Here is a 22,157-nt window from a genome sequence, read left to right as displayed (position 1 = left end):
GACAGAAAAGTTCTCCAAGTCTCCACCCGACCCAGAAGCCCAACTGGCTTCACCTCTCGCTGGGATTACAGGCGTGAGCCACCGTGCCTGGCCTACTGCTTGTTACATTTTTACAACACAGGGAAATCTTTCCCCTCCTACCTTAACCGAGAACAATCTTATCACCATAAAAGTGGCCCAGCCTGACATTAAATGTCTCCCAATTTGAGGCAATATGAAGCTCTAGCATCATCTATGAAGTATTCTTTCCAAAAAATTTTAACCTCAACATCATCAAGCCTTTAAATCTATCTTCCTGTCTCAGGAAGTGCAAAGATAGAAGAATAAAATAACATCAGGAGAAAACAACCAGAAAAACCCAGAATAAATGGTAGAACACCCTACTGAACACATGGCCCAGTGTCTTCAATAAGTCAGTGTCATTAAAAAGAAAAAAAGCAGGACTGAGGGATGGCTGCTCTAGATTAAAAGAAATTTAAAAAATGTGGCTGGGTGTGGTGGTTCACGCCTGTAATCCCAGCACTTTAGGAGGCTGAGGCAGGCAGATCACAATGTCACGAGATGGAGACCTGCCTGGCCAACATGGTGAAACCCCATCTCTACTAAAAATACAAAAATTAGCTGGGCGTGGTGGCATGCCTGTAGTCCCAGCTACTCGGGAGGCTGAGGCAGAAGAATTGCTTGAACCTGGGAGGCGGAATTTGCAGTGAGCCAAGATCACGCCATTGTACTCCAGCCTGGCAACAGAGCAAGACTCCATCTCAAAAACAAACAAACAAACAAACAATAACCAAATGTATGGCTTGTCCTCTGTTGATTCTGGTTTAATAAGCCAGATATAAAAGATATTTCGGGGACAACTGAAGAAATTTGAGTTTTCACTGGGGCATTAGGTGATATTAGGCAATTGTTATTAGGTGTGATAATGGTATTGTGCTTTGGTAGAAAAATGTCTCTATTTTTAGACATGTATACTGGCATATATAGGGTTAAAATATTTGATACCTATATTTTAAGATAATTCAGAACAAAAAAATACAGAAAGTGTTAAATGTTAAATGTGATATACATCGATGTTCATTATATTTTTTAATCTATATATGTTTGAATATTTTCATGTTAAAAAAAGAACAAGGAAAAAGGTGATATATGGAAAGTCCTTGCCATGTAGTGAGCACTCAATAAGCAATAGCATTATTATTATTATACAATCTACAAATAGGAAGATTATTGTGGGATCTTCCGAGCAGCCCGCAATGCAATGGGGCTCTTTCCCTGTTCACGGGTGGATCGGCAGGTCGAGAAATAATAGACACACACAAGATAGTGAAAGCTGGGTCCGGGGGGTCACCATCTTCTGGTCCTGCGGTGCAGCCAATGCACTGGATATACCAGCATTTATTATTAAATTTAGTGAGGTCGGGTGTGGGTTAGTGAGGGATTTAGGGTCGTTTGATTATGAGGTGAGATGGTCACATGGGGATGAAGTAATTCTTTAACATAACATCACATAACATAAGAAGTACAGTATACAGAGATAAGAATTTACATCAGTCATTTCTAACAGAGCCTTAAAACAGAAACACAGTCTTTCTATAACCTATGATTAGCAAGATATTAATCAGCAGTAACTGTTGCAGCAAAAGCTGGTTACAAACAATCTATAGAAACAGGACGTGAAGCTAGACAACTGGTTAGACCAGAAATTCTCAGAAGGGAGTATGTCGTAACCCTAAAGAGGCCTAGAAAAGCCGTGGCAAGATGAGGGCATTTATAGCCCTATCTTATCCATATGAACAGGTGCCCCTCATGCATCTGCTTATAGGCTGTCCACAAGCGTTGCATTCCATTCCCAGAGCTATGAACATCTGCTTTTCTGGGATAGGAATCTTGGTGATGTGAAACCTCCCTGACTGCATGTCTGTTCATAGGCTCTCTGCAGGGGGAAGCACATCACGCGCTGTTGGCTCATTCTGGCAGCCCAACCTGGCATTGTCTTTACACAGTCCTGCATGCAACTTTGTTCTTACAATAACCAGGAGCATTTCATCTTTTATTCTGTAGCAGTAGTTTCAGGGGGTCTCCCTACAGAAGATAATACCTCCTCCTACCCCTCAAACATCTAGGCAGAACTTGAAATACATACTTGGTCATTTCAAGGAGAAAGTTGCTTTTCTTGGCAAATCATATTCTATTGCACCATAAATTCTCAAGGGTCCTATTTCAGAGCACTGCAATTTAAAATGTCTTGCTTTTCAACTGCTCTTAAGAATCTAAAACGTGCTTATTATTTAATTATTGTTACAGATATTTAATTTCTCTTCCTATACTTCTTGCTAATTACTTAATTTCATGACAATTGATTTTTCTCAAGACTATTTTGCAAAAATATTCATAAGTTTAGCATTGATATTACCTCAACACCAAAAATCTTTCCTTACTCCAAGCACTTATTTATTTAGCTTCCCCACATAGATGGCAGTGTACTGACCCAGGTTGGCCAGCAAGGGGCAGTAGGTAACAAAGTTAGTTGTGTTTTTGTGTTTGTTTTTTCAAATTTAACCAAAGCCAGGTTAATATTAGTTAACATTCATTGAGCACTTCTTAAATGCCAGGCACTGGCCTAAATTCTTAAATGTATTAGCTCATTTAATCCTGAAAATAGTCATATATGGAAAGTACTGATATTATTCTCCTTTTACAGTGAGGAAACAGGCATAGTAGGTCAACTAACTTGCCCCAGGCTGTAGTTAGCAATGACTGAAGCAGAGATTCAGCCATGCAGTCTGACTCTAAGTCACTACTAGGTGCTGCTTCTCAAATTTCTAACAATTGTAAAACCTTGGTGCTCTAGATATATCTGGTTATTAATAGCCCACTTTCAAGTACAATCGTTATCTACAAGATTATGAAATAATGATTATAGCCTTCAATCACTTGATAATAAAGACAATGAGATCAGATTTCTTCTTAATGTCACCTTTTATTTTTATTTTTTGAAGCAAGGCCTTGCTCTGTCTCCCAGGCTGGAGTGGTGCAATCATGGCTCACTGCAGCGTCGATCTTGCAGGCTCAAGTGATCTTCCCACTTCAGTTTCTTGAACAGCTGAACAGCTGGGACTACAGGTGCAACACACCTGGCTAATTTTTGTGTTTTTTGTAGAGATGGGATTTCGCCATGTTGCCCATGGCTGGCCTTGATCTCCTGGGCTCAAGCGATCCCCTCACCTCAGCTTCCCAAAGTGCTGAGATTACAGACTTGAGCCATTGTGCTGGGCCCTAAATGCCATCTTTTAATCCAGTGGTCTTTAAAGTTTTTTGATTGTGCCATTAAAAATTTTTGAACACACACAATTATATGTTAATATTAATATATGATTATAATAGTATGTAATTATATGTATATTAATATATAAAATACATTCTATAATACCCACAAAATAGAAATTTTAAAATAAAAAAAGCTATTTTATCTGTCATTAATTGTGGTAGTTTCAATCAATCGTTGGCCAATCTCAAGGGAAATACACATATAGGTCAAAGTTAATTATAAGTTATAGTAGATGGAAATTTTTATTGCTAATAGCCCTCCTAGGTGGAGGGCTAAATTCTTATATGTATCATTTTGGCTGACCTTGTCAGATGTTACTAGATCACCATTATTTTTACACCACAATGAATGTGATGAGGAGCTTGTACCAGAAGTATGAGAAATATTGGCTCTGTCCCTTTCTTTTTTCTTTTCTTCTGCTTACAATTTTGACAAGAGTTCCTGTCCAATTCTTTGCAGAAATCTTTTAAATTATGTTCCCATTTTGTGAGAGTTAATTCTCTATAAATCTGTTTAGCTAAGCCCAGATAAATGACAGTAAATACCAAGATAAGGAAAGTGACTGACAGCCAGAGCCACCATCAGCCTCTTCCCCAGGGGAGGCACTCCCATTCCTCCTCAGGACACCTTTTATGTGACAGATGATGACTGCCTGGCTAACTGAGGTTTCTACTGTTTTAGTAAAGCAAAATTCTTATATTAGTGTATATTTACTAAATATAGCAAAGTATAGGAAAGCAAAATTCTTTCTAATATTTTAGATTAAAAATTAAAATAGAATTTGTTTTCACATCTCAGCCGATCAACTTGCTCATCCATTTTCAATAGCATTGTAATCAGTTTTAGCATTTACCATTTTCAGAAGAGCATTTCAAGGAAAGACATTTGTACATCATAGCAAGTCTGAAGAGTTGTATGGTACAAAGGCTGTGTGTCTGCTGAGGAAGGCCAGCTGTCTGTGCAGGCAATGCCATTCAGGGGCAGTAGAACTCTAGACAGAGACTGGGTCTCATGAGTCTGTGTCTTAGCTCTGTGGGCTGAGAAACACAATCTTGTCAGTACTACCAGAGGGGGCAGATTCACACTAAGCAGACTCATAAGAGATGGATGTACACATCAGAATGTCAGTTTGTTGACATGCGATGAGAACTGTAACAGATAAACCATGTATTTGTGTTCACAGATCAATGCATTTTCTTCCACTAGGAAAATAAATCCAAATGAGGCATGAGTTTATTAGCATGATTGAGGTCAGGAGGTCAAGTGTGATTAGAGTGGAAGGAACAAAAGCAGTCGGAGATGACGTAGAGAGATAGGCAGGGGCTGGGTCACGTGGGCCCTTGAGGCCATGTTAAGGAATCTAGATTCTAAGAGATCACAAGCTATTGAGGGTGGTTTAGGTAGGAATATGATCTGATTTTCAAAGGGATAATTCTGCATGCTGAGTGGAGAATCAACTCTAAGGGGATAGAAATGATAGTTAAGAAATTAGAAAAGACAGGGCCAGGTGCGGTGGCTCACGCCTGTAATCCCAGCACTTTGGGAGGCTGAGGTGGGTGGATTATGAGGTCAGGAGATGGAGACCATTCTGGCTAACACGGTGAAACCCCGTCTCTACTAAAAATACAAAAAAATTAGCCAGGCATGGTGGCGGGCGCCTGTAGTCCCAGCTACTCGGGAGGCGGAGGCAGGAGAATAGCGTGAACCCGGGAGGCAGAGCTTGCAGTGAGTCGAGATCGCGCCACTGCACTCCAGCCTGGGCGACAGAGTGAGACTCCATCTAAAAAAAAAAAAAAAAAAAAAAGAAAAGAAATAAGCAAAGACAGTGCTGCAGAGGTTTTGACAAGGGTGGATGGTGGCTTTGGACTAGGGAGTGAAGCTGGGAAAAGGATGGATTTGGGTTGCTTTTTTTTTGTGGTAGAGCAAGTAAGACTTGCTGAGAGATTAGATAGGTGATTCCACACTTACCAAACAACCTTCCAGCTGTAATTTGTCTTCTTAGTAGGTTTTCCTTCTTAGAGAAGGAAGCACTGGTCAGGGAACATAGGGATCTGATATTTCTGCTGGTTCCAGTTTTCTTCCCTGAGAATGTGTACCTGAGTCTAAGAGTCTAAGAGGGTTGGGTCTCTCTCTCTCCAAGAACCTACACATTTGAAACACTCTGAGCTGGTCCCAGCCATGTTAGACATGTGGGCTGAGAAGTGGAGGAAGATGATCTGAGCTACAGAGAAGGAGAAAGCAGACCACAGCTCAAGCAGAGAAGGGAGCTAGAGAAAAGTCCTGGGCACATTTGAGTGCCCACTCCAGCTGTCAAGACCCAGTGGAATTTCTCACTGTAGGTTTCACAGACACTTTCCTAAGTCTTATACTCCAAACCACACTGGGAATGAAATAAAGATTCTTATTCAATGTATCTATTAATGGTTTATGTGGAAAGCAGTGTATCTAATTCCACAATAATATTTTAGAGTGTATCTTAAAGACATCTGGCTCCCAAAGTAAAGTATTTGGTTATGCCTGCATTAAGGTAAATATATATATAATATATATATATTTTTATATATATAATATATATATATTTATATATATAAAAATATATATAATATATATAAATATATATAATATATAAATATATATAATATATAAATATATAATATATATAAATATATATAATATATAAATATATATAATATATATAAATATATAATATATAAATATATATTTTATATATATTATATATAAATATATATAATATATAAATATATAATATATAATATATATACAAATATATATTATATATTATATATTTGTATATATTTATATATATATATTCGTGATCTAGAATACAGAGAAATCATCATTAATTATATATGGTCCCAGGTTATACAGGCAGTATGAAATAAATATCAACCTCCAATAGCCACAAGGATGTGGGATGAGTAGTTATTGAGAAAGATTTGTATTTGTTGCCTAAAACCGAAAATGAGTTACCTTTGACTCGCCTCTCTCCTTCACACCCTATCTGCCATCAGTCAATAAGGTCTGTGGCTACTCCCTGTGTCACACCCTCCTCCTCATCCCCACAGGCTCACCCTCTACCTCCCATCCTCATCTCACTCCTGGATTACTGCAACAATTCCTGGGGTGGTTTTTCTGACTGCTTTTCTATGGAGATGGGGTTGCAGGGGAGGACAAGAAGAGGGCGGGAATCACATAAGGACATCACAGAGGTGGCTTTGGGAAATGGCTTCAATTTCAACAGAGCAAGGGGTTAATATTAGGAAATGGGAGACAGTCTGGAAGGAGATTAATATTGTTTCTGGGAGGGCCTTGAGTTTCACACCAAAAAGTTCAGACTATTTGGTGGCCAAAGAAGAGTCATTTTTGGCTTTTGAGCAGAGACGTTCCCTTGTGTGCCATTAGAAAATCAAACATGTGGCTGTGTTCAGGATGGCTTGGGAGGAAATGGAGAGATGGCAGAGTGCTGAATACAAGGTCACTGCAAATAGGCAAAGTCATGAAAGCCTAAGCCAGGGTAGCATTCATGGAATGGAAATGAAAGGCCGGAAGGGAGTTAAGACACATTGTTTAAATTTGATTTTATCATCTCACTCCTATCTATAAAAACCTGTAGAGGCTGTCTTTTGTTCATTACCTTATCAAATTCAGGCTCTTATGCAAACCTTCATTATCTGAGTCTCTCCTGTCCGATTAGTTGGATTTCTCTGTAGATGGTAAGCCCTCTGGAGGCAGGGACCACACCTTCTATTTATGCATACTACAGTGCTTACCACAGCACAGATGAATGATACATATTTGCTAATTAGGTGCACTGGAGTCAAAAACCTCCCCTGCCTCATACAGGCACCCATATCCTTTTTCTCTATGGTCTTTTCCCCCAGCTTTCCTTGATTCTGAGAGAAACTTGTTCTTTAGCTCTGACTTAAGATGTAGACATTTATACTAATGCTTTAGCATATTCTGAGCAAATTTTGTTAGACATAGTGTTATTTATATTTATATCTCTTTCAGCTTATGGTTTGCCACATGGCAGGAAACATGCCAGAATATATGAAATCAGAAATGTTCTGGGGAAAAAAAAGAATGTATTAAAATTCCAGTATGTTTAACAGACAATTTGGATTCTTGTTTTGAGAGTAACTTTGAAAAGTAGACCCAACGTAGTTGATTGTTGAGTGCTTAGTCCATGCTTGTCTTTGATATCTCTGTATCTACATTTCTATTCGGATCTATAACTATACACTTTGGAAAGACAAACACCAAAATGTTAGCCATGATCACCTATAGGAAAAGAAATGGAATTGAAGAAGTGGGAAGAAGAGCAGCAAGTTGAACAAAAAGCTTTTATTTTAAAAATTCTGTAGTCTTTTTTATTTTTGGCACTTTTGAGCATATATTCTTAGGTTACTTTTTTGCCTTTGTTTTTTTCTTTTTGTTGTATTACTTTTATTTTAAAATATACTATTAATTAAAATACATATGTTATTAAAATTCAGAACAAAAATTCCTATCTTATGGAATTTGGGCCAATATCTAGAAATCAAATGTCAGGAGGATAAAAAGATTGATGACCAAATAAATTGCCCAGAGAGAAATCAGGCACAGCGAATACATTCCCAAGTAGTCCTGCCTCTCACCACATCAATCAGAGAATTAGGCCAGATCAAATCAACCTTGCTGTATGGAAAAATACAGTCTCATCCTGAGAGGTCTGCAACTGCAGAATGTCATGGTGCCTCCCTCTTTGCCCTTTGAGATGTCTGTGAATAAAGAACCAGAATTTTCCCAGTCTGGTTTAGGAGAAGGCCACAAGTGTTCTAGGACAATAACCTGCTAGATCCCACGGCCAACCTTAATAGTCACTTTTGAAAAGTCCTGGAAATACAACAATTCAGCAATCTCTATCTCATTTACCATAGTTATACTGGATTGAGATGTACCGATCCCAAGATTCACTACTGTTAAAACCTAACAGACTGCATCAGAGTTAATACATTCATTCCCTTAGCTTATGTATTCATGGTATTTATAACACTTTAAATGCAGTTGAAATTCAAATGTAAAAGGAAAATTTTGCTTCATGTGTCTGTTGCCAACAACAGCACTAGTACCATTTTAAATGAGAATACAGCTTTACTTAAATGAAAATCCCAATGTTTCTTTTGGGTGTAGACCTCATTCTTTCCTTCATAGAAAGAACTGTAAACTCAGTAAATTCTTAATCTCTTGTATAATAATTAGATGACAGCCAAGCGTTTTCTTAAAGATCCTCTAAAAAGAATGGCTTTGGAATGACGACTAGAAAACATTTATGGAGTGTGGGAGCTATGCTTGCATTATTTGCTTAATTAATGTGCTTGGATGTTGTGTTTTCAGTCTATTCAACAATATTTAATCAATTATTAAATTTTCTTAGAGACATACACTTAAATGAAGCATTTTAATTGACTATTTTAAAAAAATTCCAGGCTGTGTGTAGTGGCTCAGGCCTATAATCCTGGCACTTTAGGAGGCCGAGGCAGAAGGATTACTTGAGGAGTTTGACACCAGCCTGGGCAAATGGCAAGACCCCACCTATACAAAATTAAAAATTAGCCAAGCATGGTGATGCATGCCTGTAGTCCCACCCAGCTACTCAGGGGGCTAAGGTATGAAAGGTGTGAGGATTGCTTGAGCCCAGGAGTTTGAGGCTGTAGTGAGCTATGATTGCACCACTCCACCTTAGCCTGGGTGACAGAGCAAGACCCTGCCTCTAAAAAAGAAAAGAAAAGAAAACAAAACAAACAAACAAACACACAAAAAAATCCTCTGAGTGTTTAAAAATCTTTCCAGAATAGCTGATCTGCTGATGTCAGCCTTGTAAAAAATATTATTACTGTCCAGGCACAGTGGCTCATGCCTGTAATCCCAGCACTTTGAGAGACCGAGGCAGGTGGATCACTTGAGGATGGGAGTTCGAGACCAGCCTAACCAACATAGTGAAACCCCTTCTCTAATAAAACTTAAAAATAAAATAAAATAAAATAATTTCTTTCTTCACATGAATACAACCCTTCCCAATAACAGAGCTGCTGAAAGACATCTTTATTACGGTCTTTGTTCAACTTTGTTGACTAAAAAGACAACAGGAACTCTGTATACCTGAATAACAGAAACTCAAATGACTCACTGAAAATGAACAGTTACTCATGGGAGAAATAGGTTTATGTAGAGGAGAAACTTGCTTCAGTAAGTTACTGGAATCTTCCTGAGGGTAATGCATTTTATATGCATCTTTTAAAAATGTATTAAAAATGGGGCCGGGTGTGGTGGCTCACACATGTAATCCCAGCACTTTGGGAGACTGAGGCAGGTGGATCACGAGGTCAGGAGATCGAGACCATCCTGGCTAACATGGTGAAACCCCGTCTCTACTAAAAATACAAAAAATTAGCCAGGTGTGCTGGTGGGCGCCTGTAGTCCAAGCTACTAGGGAGGCTGAGGCAGGAGAATGGCGTGAATCCGGGAGGCGGAGTTTGCAGTGAGCCGAGATCACGCCACTGCACTCCAGCCTGGGCGACAGAACGAGACTCCATCTCTGAAAACAAAACAAAACAACAACAACAACAACAAAAAAAGGTATTAAAAATGATGTCTCAAGCTAGCTAAGTCATACGAACTATTCAATTTGCCTTAGGATGCCACAAAATTGTAGTGGCAAGATTAATTCTCTAACCCAGCAATTCCACACCTAGGTATATCCCCAAACAAATTGGAAACAAAATACTGGGACAAGAGTCTTCATAGCAGCACTATTCACAATGGTCAAAAGGTGAAAACAAATGACCATCAATGGGTGAATGGACAAACAGATGTGGTCTATCCATACAATGGAACGTTATGCAGCCATAAAGCGAATTGAAGCACAGGTGTATGCCACAATGTAGATGAAACTAAAAAGCATGCTGCTATTAGAAAGAAACCAGACATGAAAGGTCACATACTGGTTGATTAAATTTATATGAAATATGCAGAATAGGTAGGCCCATAGGAATAGAAAGCTGATTGGTAGTTACTAGGGGCTGGGGGAAAGAAGGAATAGGAAATTAACTACTTATCAGGTACAGTTTTATTTTGGGGCGATGGAATGCTTTAGTACTAGATAAAAGTGGTGGATGCACAACAATGTGAATAGACTACATGCCACTGAATTGTTTACATTAAAATGGTTAATTTTATGTTATGTGAATTTCACCTTTAAAAAAAAAAAGAAAAACCTAGCCAGGCGCAGTGGCTCACTCTGGTAATCCCAGCACTTTGGGAGGCTCAGGCAAATGGATTGCTTGAGCTCAGGACTTCAAGACCAGCCTGGGCAACATGGCAAAACCCAGTCTCTACAAAAAAATGAACCAGGCATGGTAATGCATGCCTGTAGTTCCAGCTACCTGGGAGGCTGAGGCAGGAGGATCACCAGAGCCCAGGTGATCGAGGCTGTGGTGAGCAGTGATCGCACCACTGCACTACAGCCTGGGCGATAGAGTGATACCCTGTCTCAAAACAAAAACAAAAACAAAGCAAAACAAAAAATCCCACACCAAAACAATTTAGGGTGTTCAAGAATAACAATTATACTCAAATAGCAACATTTCCCAAAATATGGTCTGTGGGCCACTGGGGCCACTGGGTGATTCTCAAACAAGGCTTCTGTGGCCCAGTGACCTGGAAAACACTGCATTCCATATTTCCACTTAGAGATTCACAATGCACATCGCCTTATGAAGGCAGCTGAGAATGCCTGTAGCAAGGGAACCTGTGGAGCTCTGTTTAATCCTGAGTTTCCAAAACCTCCTGGGTCACAGAACCCCTTTGATGTAGACAGCATATTACTGAGAGTGTGGGAAATGCTGCTCTGTAATGATACACTGGCTTTGATTTGTTTAGGATAATCATTCAGTTCTTGAAGAATCATATTCAATAAAATCCTAAATTATCCAGAAAATTGAAGATAAGCAATAGTGTGTTATCCAGAAAGGGAAGAATTCCAAATCTTTACATTGTTCTGGTTTGCCACTGACTGGGTTTGTGGGTGATAACCTTTCACTACAGGATTGACTTATACAAATATTGCATGGCTTTGCTGGTTAAACACCTGATAATCAGTTTGAAACTGCAGGGCTATAAAAATATCCATCAACCTCTATTAAATGCAGTGAGGGTTGCAGCCTGGCAAAAAATAAGGATCAGATTGTAAGGCTGAGAGCAAATGTGATAGAGCCCGAATTTATTGATTAAACTAGAAGAAAATTGGGTGTCTTGGCTTTCTATTTCCCATCATTCTTACTTTGTTCCTTTTTGTTTCCTTTACGATTGTCAAAGCAGTTTACAGGTTTAATAGAACAGGTTAGACAACTTCATGGAAAAGTACCTAATTGGCATCAATGATAGTGGCAGGCCTTGTTAGACCAGTAGTTTCTTGACACAAAATGCTTGCTCTAACTCATTAAAACATTTTAGTAAGTATCAGTATTAATACATGTTTCTTGCTGCAAATAAAATTGATTTCTAAATTCCAATATAGAGAAATCTGGTGGCCTAGAAAATACTATTCCCTGATGTAATGTGATTTTCCATGCTGTCATTCAATTGGGAATTTTCTCAATATTTCAAATCACTAGTGAATTGATAATAACAAATTATATTGCTGCATTTGGCCATTACAAGTCCTTTTGCCATTTTGGTTTAGTGGGTATGGTAGCTGATGGTCCTCTGAACTGCTCTAAAGAGGCAAATAACAGTAAACACTGGTCTGCTATGGAACAGGAGGTGTTTTCTGGGTTCTCAGCCAGGTGTCAAAGAGGAAAGTTTAGAGGTAGTCTGAAGATCATTTTGTAGGAAGAATATCTTCCACCTGGCCTAGAAAATACAAGAAATTAAAAGGTTCTTTCAGGAAGAAACTTAAAATACTTTCTTTTTTTTCTTGAATTAATGTCATCTACTTTGTAAAAAATAATCTCTTTTGTAGAGTTATTTTGCATCTAACTTTGACCACCTATCACTGTCTTGGAAACAAACACAAAAACAATTAAAATCCAGGGAAATATTGATAAATATTTATATTTGCAAGTTAGGATTAGACAGGAGTGACAAAACCAATCCTGTGGACAATAAGACCTATGAGTATAATAATTTTGGTCTGCCTGCAAAGACCTTTCCTACTTTCCATTCCTGGAAAACTCATATTTGTCCTTCAACATCAAGCAAATGTTGCCTCTTCTATCAAATCATCCCTAACTTCCAGGTAGATATGGTATTCTACATGTATAGTACTTGATCGATTCCTTTACTATTGTACTAAAACAATTTTAATTATTTGTTTACATGCCTCTTCCCCCTACTAGACTATGATGCCCAGAGAAAGCAGGAATTATTATTTATTCAATATATATTTATTGAGTGCTTACTATATGCCAGGCCATTTTGATTCTCCTTAGGACCACAATATACATCTCTTTATTCCCAAAATTAGTACATGCCTGTCCCCTCATGGAGGAGGCACTCAATAATCAGTTGCTAAATAAACAGCTGAGTGAGTGAAAGGGTGAATGAATGAATGAGCCCTATTGTGTAAGGTACAAAAGGCACCAATTTTACAGTGATGTTTCAGTGCCCCCATTTGCAAACAGAATTGGTGTAAAGATAAGTTAAGCTACTAAGGAGAGCACGATTTGTCATTCTGCAGGGAGATGCAGTGACTCAATTCCTGGTTGACCTGTGGGGTTTACAGAAACCGGGGCTTAGTTTCTTTAAATTAACTTTAGGAGACAACAGTCCTGGCCTGGTCTCTTTTATGTGCTGGAGCACCACCCTAAAAACTGTTGGCTGGCTACATCACAGAGAATTCCCAGGGCTCTCTTGCTAGCAACCAAAGTGGAGAGAGGCAGGGATGAAGGGAGAGAGAAAGAAAGTGAGAGACAGAAGGAGAGAGAGAGAGAGAGAGATGGTCCAAAAGGAAGGAATAATGCAAACTTGAGTCATTTGAAAGACAATGGATTTTCCTGTTACTGCAATATGTTTGCTGCAGAATACATAAGGCTTGTTGATTATTCTCTTATAATATTTCTCTCTGACAGTCTATCCCCCTTCATAAATAGTGTGCTAGACTTGATGTAGCTGTTGCAAATCATTTTGACATCAGGGAGTACTCTTCAAGATAAGCCTGAGCCAACCTCATCCCTGAACTCGCTCATCAGCAGTTTGCCCACAAAGGTGGTCACTGGGGTAGGCTCAGAGAGGCCCCCAGCCTCTGAATTTCACAATTGAGATAAAGACTCATTATGTGGAGTCTGATCTGGTTCCATTAGCAAAATGATTTCTGTAGTTGGGTTTAGCATAAATGTAGGTAGGCTCAATCTTATTTGTGTTCCAAGTTAATTCCCTTTCCTGTTTTCTGCCTGGCTGTTCCAATCCCTTACCAGTCTTGCCAAGCCACCTCATTGTCGGCAGACGACATACCTCATATTTTAATCTTACAGAAGCATTTATCTTTTCTCCTTTCTATCTTTTCATCTTTCACCTGTCATTCTCTGCTTTCCTTCTGCCTCAGAGAAAATGGGCATATATTAGTTACCCTTTGTAAGAAATTACCCCAAAACTTAGCAGCTTAAAAGAACAAATATGTGTTATCTCATAGTGTCTATGAGTCTGGAATTTGGAGGTTGCTTAGCTGAGTGGTTCTAGCACAGAGTCTTTCATGAGGTTGCAGACAAGATATCAGCTGTGGCTGCAGTCATCTGAAAGCTAGACTAGGAGTGGAGGCTTCACTTCCAAGATGGTGTACTCACATGGCTGTTGGCAGGAGGCCTCAGTCCCTCACTGCCCAGCACCTCCCCAGAGAGTGCTTGAGTGTTCAAGTGAAAAGTCAGCCGGCTTCCTCCATATTGTGTGATCCAAGAGAAGAAGCATGAAGTAAGTCACATGCCTTTTGCAACTTACTCTCAAAAGCTGAACATTGTCATTTCAACCACATTCTATTATTTAGAGGTAATTCACTAAGCATCCCTTGCACTCAAGAAGAGAGGAATTAGATCCTATCTTTTGAAGGAAGGGATAGCAAAGAATCTGTGGACATCTTTTCGAACCACCACAGAGGGATCTCTCTTCCTTTTCAGGGTGAATTCTTCAACCTGTGAGCTTGATCCCATCCCTTCCCACCTGGACTTGGCTAATCAATTATGCTGTCTCTCGTAGTCTCATAATAGTAGATCCCATTTATTGAGCATCTACTATGTTCTGACCACGGTTCCAATAAATTTATGTGGATAAATTACTTAATACAAACAACAACTCCATGAGGTAGGGAAATGATTAACTCACTTTTACAATTGAGGAGACCAAAGCTCAGAAGATTGTGAGCCTCCTGAGCTCACAAAGGTGAGATGTCCAACATCACATAATAAGTAAAAAAGTTACACTTAAGGCAAGCCCTGACTAATTTCATATCTATGCCCCCTCCACTAATCTATTTCCACAGTGCCTCATGTACTCCTTCAGTCTCTCCATCAGCTTCTTCTCCTTAGCCTTGACAAAGGCTCAAGTTGTCCTCATACAAAAATTACCTTCCTTTAAATCATACCTCATCTTGAGCTTTATCACATCTTCCCATCACCACAATTTTTTTGCAATACTGGTCTGCACACCATCCGTGCATCTCTGCTGCATACAACGCCACACCTCCCATTTGTCCAACTCACAGCCATCTAGTGCTGCACTTACCATTCCGCTGAAATGGATTTCTCCAAGTAAGATCACCAGTGACTTCCTAAATTTTAAGTCTGGTGCTTTCTTTTCAGCTCACATTCTGGTATAGTTGATCAATTCTAAGACATACAATTTTCAACATTTCTCAAATAGAGGTGTCTTTAAATCAATGCCACTTTGGGTTGATAAAACAAAGGTGTTTATACCTCTTGACATTTACACACTCTCCACTCTTGTGACATAGACATCTCTGTGGACAGGTTTTCCACATTCCTGTCTGATAGCTCTACCCAGTCTTCAGCAGACCAGCCTCAGATGGTGGTATAGACAGGTTGGCAGTAATCCATCTTCTTCCTTTATAAACTCCTGGATAATATACTACAAATCCATACCACCTTTGTGCTGATAACTCCTCATTACTGCTCCAGCCCTCATCTTTCCTTTTATTTTTATTTTTTTGAGACTGGGTCTCAGCTTACTGCAACCTCCACCTCTCAGGTTCAAGCGATTCTTGTGCCTCAACCTCCCAAGTAACTGGGATTACAGGTGTGTGCCACCATGCTGGGCTAATTTTTCTATTTTTTTTAGTAGAGACAGAGTTTCACCATGTTCCCCAGGCCAGTCTCGAACTCCTGGGCTCAAGGGATCCACTCGTCCTGGCCTCCCAAAGTTCTGGGATTACAGGCATGAACCACTGCACCTGGCTCATCTTTCCTTTTAATTAATTGCTTATCTCCCATGCAACCTACAAGCACCGCAAACTCTGCATGTTCCAAATGGTAACCTTCTTTCAGGCTAACTTCCTTGGTTTTATTCCCTGTCTTTGATGTTGTCATAACCATTGTCAAAGAGTGTCTCAGAGACATTTAGTTTTGTTTAAAGCACAGTTGACATTTATTAATATATGAGGGACACCAGTCCTATATAGTTTTATCACCAAATAAGCAAGAACGAAAAACCCTAGTCAATGGAACAGTGAGATGTTTTGTTTTGCCCTTTGGTGTGCTGATTGGCTGAAAACTATCAAGTACCTGAGCAGACTGCATGATTAACAGAGAAGGCAATTTCAGTTACTCATGATTTGTCTAAGAAGTCTTGTGATTTCAGCTGTAGAGTAGGCAGGTGGTATGTTCACGTTTGGAACTGGCTGCTGGTGTGCTTCCTTTGTATCTACAACTTAGCTAAGCTATTTCCTATTTCTCTCAGTATAATTCGTCACTTCCCTGTTGTGGTCAAACTCAGATCCAAGAGAACTCAGGTTGACCATGGAGACATTAGTATCTTCTTGATGCTGTACTGGATAGAGGCTTAAGATAGTAGCTCATAGTAACATTTAAGCAGCTGAATATCAGACAGTGGAGGAACTCAAGAAGTATGAGGACAATTGAAAATATAATTAAAAATTTTGTAATCCAATTTGTATCCGGTTTTCTAGTTGGCCTAGATCTAACCAGGAGAATAGTCCAACATCTCTTTTTGACCCCTGATATTCCTTGAATTCCTTTGAAGCTTTTTGAAAATTTCAGATTTCTTCTGCTATGAATGGTTTGGCATCTAGCATTCAGTTAAGACACACAGACATGTTAGGAGGCCTTATTAGAGGGGTCTGAGGCTGGCTGGCAAATCTTTTAGTTGGGAAAATTGGCAGCCATTACAATGTTTGAGATAGGTGAATTAGGGCATTCACAGTTTATGGGAAAAGAGACAGCTGAGAGAAGGGCAAAAAGGACTATGGCAGTCACTTTACAATCTAATACCTTGATCCACAAAAGGAAAAAATGGAAGCAATAAAAGCAAGAGACAAGTAATAAAATGTAAACCCTAATCACAAATCTTAATCTGAAAGTCTTGTGTAGAAATTATACCTCATGTCATCTTCTTGATCTATAAATTCTTGGAGTAGCTATCTATTTTTGGAGCTTTGTGTATCTAAAAGGTTTGTTGTTGTTTTTTCTTTCATTAAACCTCAAGATTATATATCTCTAGTGGGACTGGATGTCCAGAGTGTAGAATTCTTAGCACATTACACTGGAAATCATTAATCCATGAGTTTACACCCTACAGTTGGCCAATATTTGTGGTTAAAAGTACTTGAGATGACCTTTCCATGGCTGATGTCTTGGGGCCTTTTTAGTATACCAAGTCTCTTGTTTTATCTCATGTGTGATAGGACTGCATGTGGGGAGCTGGGTGTGCGTTCAGGCCAGTTGCTTCTCTCTGTGCCTCAATGTTCCAGGTATCCTTAGAGGGGCTGAGATCCTAGGGATTCCTGGAGCCTGGCTGCATGGGCCTGGCCACCCTGATGCCCTTGTGTTCTCCATGACAGGACAGCAAGCCTGAGGAGAATGGCTCCAGCAGCTTCACACACTCCATGGACCCACAGCTGGAGCGGCAAATGGAAACCACTCAGAACCTGGTGGACTCCTACGTGGCCATTGTCAACAAGACCATGTGGGACCTCACAGTTGGTATCATGCCCAAGACCATCGTGCACGTCATGAGCAACAACATGCATGCACTGCCTCATGGGGGCAGGGAGCTCCTGTGGCACTGGGGAGGCAGGTGGCCATGTTGACCTTGGGGAGATGCCGACCAGCCCTATGGGACCAGGTCCAGGGAGGGAGGCACAGTCCAGACCAGAGCTGTCTCATAGAAATATAACGTGGGACTGAGGACAGTGGCCCATGCCTGTAATCCCAGCACTTTGGGAGGCCAAGGCGGGAGGATAGCTTGAGCCCAGGAGTTCGAGACCAGCCTGGGCAGCATAGTGGGACCTGGTCTCTACACAAAAATTTTAAAAATAGCTGGGCTTGGTGGTGGCATGTGCCTATAGTCCTAGCTACTCGACAGGCTGACATTGGAAGATCACTTTGAGCCCAAGAGGTTGAGGCTGCAGTGAGTGGTGATCTCGCCCACTGTACTCCAACCTAGAGACAGAGCAAGATCCTATCTCCAAAAAAAATTTTTTTTAAACTGAGTAGATAGGTGTCCTGGTGGCATGATAGGTCCTGGGTCCCCTCCCAGATCTGTGACCTTGGGCAGGTGACTTTTCCTCTGGACCTCAGTGTCCCTATCTGAGTGAGAAAAGGGCAGTGGGGAGGCAGATCTTTGAGTCTAAGTGGTGTAGAAGCCGCATCTGAAAAGCCATACTCAGGGCTCCAAGTCCAGCACACAGTCCCAGCAGGGTCCGGCAGGAGGCCAGGGCAGCACAGGCATCAGGTCTCAACCTCCTTCCCTCTTTGCCCACTCTCAGACCAAGGAGTTCATCTTCTCAGAGCTGCTGTCCAACCTGTACTCACGTGGGAACCAGAACACGCTGATGGAGGATTTGGCAGAGCAGGCACAGAAGCACGACGAGATGCTGCGCAGGAACCACGTGCTGAAGGAGGCACTCAGCATCATCAGCGACATCAATACGACCATCGTCAGCATGCCCATGGGGGCCCGTGGACAACTCCTGGCTTCAGGTGCAGAGTGTCCTTGCCAGACGCAGGTACCAGGGCTGGCCCCCATGGCCCCAAAGCCCCCCAGCCCTCATGGCTGAGCCTGAGGCCTCTTGGAATAGGCTCAGTGCCCAAGCTGGCAGATGTGGGTGCTCTCTGGAGCCATCAGAGAGCTCATGGTTTATGGTGTAAGGGCTGAGAACTTGGAGAAGGCTGTGTGTGGGGCTGTAGTCTGAGGCAGCCAGAGGCCTAGGAATGTCATCCTGGACCTGCTGTACCTGTTGTGAAGTCTGAGTCATGCTGCCAGGGCAGGGCAACCAGCTCCCAGCCTGGGACTGCTGAGAGCCAAATCCACTGCAGAGCAGGGGTGATAGTCAGGGTCCCACATCCTCTATCTGTTGACAATTCAGTGGTGATCTAGGATAAAACCCTGAGAGTCCCATACACACAGTCAACCCACAACACACCTCACATGCCAGGCAGGGACACATAGGGCCCTTCCCTCCCTCCCAGGTACCATGATAGCTGCTAGCGTGTGACTGAAGGCAGGGTCCCTGGCCCCTGCTGAAGCACTATCGCCGACCAGCAGGCTCACGCACCTTGGCCTGTTGCTCCTAGAGGTTGCCTCTGCTATTCAGCCAAGGGGACTGCAGTGCCTGCTGGCCTGGCTGAGCTCCTCCCAGCAAGCCCACCCACTCCCCTGCCATGGACTCTCCCTCTTCTGCTTTTCCCAGCAGGAAGGGCCCAGCCTCACCTATGCGACCTGCAACCCCCAACAAGCTGAGGCTCCCCTCTTAGATTTATAAGTCTATAGCCAGTGGCATCCAGCTGCCTGCCCTCCTTGCTTCCCCCAGGGTCCCTTCAGAGGGTCCTGGGCATTCTGACTGACCAGAGGGGGCTCCAGCAATCATTCCAGCCATCCATCCCTTTTAGCTTCATCATCCTGGTTCAAGGAGTGTTCTTTCCCTATCAGGCCTGGTGGCTGTTGCATTGGGTTCCCCAAGGCGAGAGGTGGCCCTGGACCAGTGGGTTGGAAGACAGGGTGACCAGAGAAGAGGGAAACCCAAGGGTGGCCGAGCATTGGTCTTAACAGTAGGTGCACTGCCTGGGTACTGTGGAAGAAGCCAGTGTGTGCGGGGTGGGGAGGTCTACCACAGCCCCCAGGAACTACCTGTGAAGCTCCGGCTCCTCCCTCTGTCTTCCTCCCATTTCCTTTCCAGCCCCTCTTTTCCAGGAACCTTGTCACACCTGCACCTGCATCCTCCCCTCCCCGGCCCTCTCACAGCTGCTGTGGCACACCTGCTGTGGCACTTGCCTCACCAGCTCTCTGCTTGCTTTTCTCTCTCCTGTTTTCTCTCTGCTTTCTCTCCAACTGCGAGCCCATTGGGTCAGGAAAGTCCATCATGTCCTGAGAGCCCCAGACACCCCTTTGACCTCTAAATAGATCCCTCCTCTTCTCAGAGACCTTCCTTTCCAAGCCTGCCTGGGCAGCTGTTCTGCTACTTGACAGTAGCTCCCCCCGCCCCAAAGCCAGCCCCCTTCATCTGTGACTTAGTCTGTTGTAGTGGTGAGCTGACACATCCAGGTGTGGCCGTTGCTGAAAACTTGTGCCCCCCTCTGTGGCATGCTCCTGCCCTGTTCTATAAATATCTATAAATACCCATATATATATACATACATACATGTGTAGGTACATGTGGCCGATCACCTCACCTCTAGTGCTGGGAATCAGTCACCGTGCTGTCCTTTTGGAGTGTTGCGGCCCAACAAGAGAAATCTATCCCCTGACATTGCCCCTCCAAAGTGAAGCACCTCCAGTGAGCCTCCCTGTCATGCCCGGCCTATGGACAGCCAGCCCCCGCCATCCCTCCCACCCCCCACCAAGCATGGGAGCGCTGTGCAGGCAGCTGTGTGGCCTGACAGTCTCTTCCAGTCCTGCTGTCCCTTGGCTGAGAATCAAACCCATTTCTGGATGGCGGGGAAATGTGTCCTCTGCTGGCTGTGTTCTCTGTGGAGCTCAGGGGAGGGGAAAGGCCAAGTCATTTCTAGGGTGCTATTGGGAGCGGTGAAAAGACCATACCCTTTCCAAGGGACACTTTTCCTCAAAAGCCCCTGGAGCTTAGCTGGCTCTTATCCTGTGAAGCCAGCTCTGGCCACCAGGGGGCAGAGCCATGAACTCAGCCTGGAGGGAGGCTGCGGGGCAGCTGGCACTCTGGAGCGACACACAGAACAGGCCATCAGGTGCAGAAAGGAGAGGGAGGCATGGGGATGGAACAGAAGACCCCTGGGGTGGGTGGAAGTCAGTTCCCTTAGGTGCTGGTACCTGTCTTCCCCGCCACTGCTAGATCAGGCTTCTAGGCCTGTTGGCTGTCAGGGCTGGACTGTGCCCCATAGGTGCCATGGCAGTCCCCGTGGAATCCCCCAGGCACCACCAGGCAGCATACTGCTAACAGGCCTGGAAGGTCCCCAACAGCCTAGCTGGACATGCTCAAGACACTCTGGGGCTCCTCGTTTGGTGGCACAAACTCCAGGACCCAGTGAGGGAAATGGGAACACACCAGGCTGAGCAGTATGGCTAAATCCAATTATTCCAAAATAAAAAGCAAAATAAAATAAAAAGCAAAATAAACAGGAGTCGCATCACCAGGGAGCCATGACCCCATCCCCGCCTCCTTCCTCTGCCCTATGCTAGCAATAAAGTTTCCCAGCCACAAATAATTATTAGAACCTCCTTCCTATGTGCCAGCTCCAACCACCACTAGGTACAATACAGGGGTGGCCCTATCCTCTGGAATATACAAAACGTTACACAGAAACAATATATACACCAGGGAAGGGGGGCTACCCCAGCAGCCCAGGCCCTCACCTGGTCCACAGTTAGCCCCACTGTCCTGCCTCAGCTACCTCTCTTAATAAGAAGATGGGAGCCCCGCTGAGGGAAAAGTTGCTGTGGTGAGAGTAAGGAGGCCATCAGGCCTCCTCCAAAAAAACCAACTCCACCAGCCTCTGGCTCTTAAATAACAATCATCATCATCCAGAAATTTAAGGACTCAGCCCTGGTCAAGGTGGCAAAGGGTCTGTCTTTCCCCATTAGACAGAGGTCTTGTCTTGCTACTCTAATTGTAAAGGGGTGACTGGGAAGGGATGGTAGTGACATGGTGGTGGTGGAGACTCCGGCCCCACTTCTCCAGACTTTGCTGACAGGGGCCTGCTTTTAACTTTTATTTTTATCCCATGACTTTTTTTTAATGCAATAACTTCTTTTTCATAACTTTTTTGGGTAACTTTTCATAAAACTTTTTTCTACTTTTTTGCCACAAGTTTTTTTGCCGCAAGTTTTTTTGCCACAACTTTTTTACATTTTTTATCCCATAACTTTTTCACCTCATAACTTTTTTTAATCCCTTAACTTTTTTGTGTTCTTTTAATAAACACTTGCATAGTTATATTACAATTTTGCAAAAATGAAACAGATTATCTCATGCCAAGCATGCCTGGCATTTGCACAGTATCAATACCTTTAATACTATAGTTTTCAAGATGCAAAATAAAATTTTAAGGTAAAAACAGCACTTTGCAACAATTTAATAATTTATTGCATTACAGTAGCATCACACCAGCAGTCA

The sequence above is a fragment of the Pongo pygmaeus genome, chromosome 6 (assembly GCF_028885625.2).
Source record: "Pongo pygmaeus isolate AG05252 chromosome 6, NHGRI_mPonPyg2-v2.0_pri, whole genome shotgun sequence".
Taxonomy (NCBI): Eukaryota; Metazoa; Chordata; class Mammalia; order Primates; family Hominidae; genus Pongo; species Pongo pygmaeus.
The sequence above is the reverse complement of the archived record's forward strand: the minus strand, read 5'-3'. Positions refer to the sequence as shown.